The following is a 2,500-nucleotide window of genomic DNA, read 5'->3' on the forward strand; positions in this document are numbered from 1 at the left end:
TAAGAAAGTTTCTAAAGTAATTGGCTTTCCCAATGAAAACAAAGCTGGAGGATGAATACTGTATGAAAAATGAATAAAAAATGCATTTGTTTATATACAAACGTTTTTATTTCGACGTTAACACCATATAAGATGAACATTCCTCCTAAATCCAATTGACCATGACCTAAAGAGACGACCTTCCCACTCAAGAGTGTTAAACCTCTAAACACCTAAACAAACCTTAAGGACCCCGTATTTGTTCATCTCTAAAGGAACAAACACACCGCTGTTTGCTATTCCAAGTGATCTGTGTTCATTGGAAGGGGCAGCCCTTTAATTAGCTTGGGGGGGCCCCCAGGGGACCATTACTGTGGGGGAATCTGGGCCCTCTTTATTATCATCAGATTTGAATATTGGCCAAAGAAACGGGGATACATGGGGTGTGGAAAATTTAGATTTCCTCGGAAGCCCCCCCTTCCCCCCCTCCACATATTTTGGGGGGTATTTTTATGCAACCCTAGGGTCCATCCGCTCTTGGTAAATATGTATGCTTGGGTGGTGGCAGGGGGGGGGGGGCACAGGATGGGCAGGGGGGTGGGCGGGGTTGATGGACGACCCAAGCAGGGCATCATCTGGGGTTCCATGCACCGTAACAAAAGATTTGGGGGGGAGGCAGGACTGGAAAGGGAGGGGGATGGGAGAGGCGGTGGGGGTAGGGGGTGTGGTGGGGGCAGTGAGTTCCGTAGGAGTTAATGAAGAGGACGTGGCACCACGCCATGTTGAAATGAGAGCTGACAGTTAGTTGCGTCAGGGAAAGAGAAGTTGAAGGGTATGCGGCCGGTGGAGGAGTACAGTGCGTCAGCGTGTTCGTGTGTTGTCACAAAGTTAGTCTCATCCCACGCCAAGGTCCCTGTATCGTCTGTATTTTCATGCATTTGCCTCCAATGTCACATTTCAATCTTCAATGGATAATACAATTAGATCAGCATTATTTAAATAAGGAATAGGAGAGCCCCCGGCTGTGTGATTTTCTACTTATTTTCTCAGCCATCGGGAGGTCATGTAAGACGCAACTTAATTCAGGATAGGGCATAACATGTTTAACGTCTTCCCAGATTTGTCTCTCAAAGGCGAAAATCCAATCCATTGCCAAAGTCTTTGCGAGATGTCCTTTGACAAAGTTACAAGTCGGGCACAAAACACATCCACCCTGTACGGACGGTACGGTAATCCTGGCCAACAACCAATGCAGATCTCTTCAAACTCCTTGAAAACCCATTCTAATTAAAACAAGAAATAAGCAGGCCCATTCTGCCTCCGGATCTCCTTCTCGTTCGTTCATCCCCCTGTGCTCAATGTCCTTGAGGTTATCACCATCTATGGCTACTATGCACACCTCGTCCCAACGGCGCGTTCCCTGAAAGGCTCCAGAGTGGCGGCGATAGGACTAATTACCGCCCGCAGATGAGTTTGAGGCGCTGTTGCCCGGGAATAGAGGGATTATGTGTGAAATGAGAAAGGCATGCGACAAGGCAAGGACGACGAAGACGCTGTCAAGAGCCAACCTTGGAGAGACCAGGAGACGTTTCATCCCGGTGCCTTAAGAGTGTTTTCAGGAAGCTGTCGAGGCCCTCTCTGGTGCACAGCGACGCCGCCCAAATCTTAATGATACTCACCGGGTGTATAATAGCCGGTTTGCATCATTTGGGATTACACCGATTGGCCACAGTGGGTGAGTGTGTATGTTTTTGTGTTTTTTTTGGCATGCATGCAGCCTCCTCCTCCCCCATGTGTCCAAGTGCTCGCTTTTGTTTTCACACGCACACACACACTTGGCATGTGTGTGTGTGTTTGTGTGTGTGTGTGTGTGTGTTGCGGATGTCATGGGCAACCATTTTTTCAGGACTTAAAGCTGGAAACTGTCGGTTTGGGGAGTTAGATATTTTTTAAGAATACTACACGATTTAAAAATTAAAAAAATAATATTATCACCATTTATGTATTTTCGGTGTGACCTGTTATTGATCAGGTAAGTGACTGAGGGTTCACTTTAGAGTAGACAATTTTTTAACCAGCTCGGAGTTGAGCATGAGAATAGTATGATAGACGGACAGACAGACAGACAGACAGACAGACAGACAGACAGACAGACAGACAGACAGACAGACAGACAGACAGACAGACAGACAGACAGACAGACAGACAGACAGACAGACAGACAGACAGACAGACAGACAGACAGACAGACAGACAGACAGACAGACAGACAGACAGACAGACAGACAGACAGACAGACAGACAGACAGACAGACAGACAGACAGACAGACAGACAGACAGACAGACAGACAGACAGACAGATAGATAGATAGATAGATAGATAGATAAATAGATAGATAGATAGATAGATAGATAGATAGATAGATAGATAGATAGATAGATAGATAGATAGATAGATAGATAGATAGATAGATAGATAGATAGATAGATAGATAGATAGATAACCCCACATGACACTGA

Source organism: Gadus macrocephalus, chromosome 7 (assembly GCF_031168955.1).
Source record: "Gadus macrocephalus chromosome 7, ASM3116895v1".
NCBI lineage: Eukaryota > Metazoa > Chordata > Actinopteri > Gadiformes > Gadidae > Gadus > Gadus macrocephalus.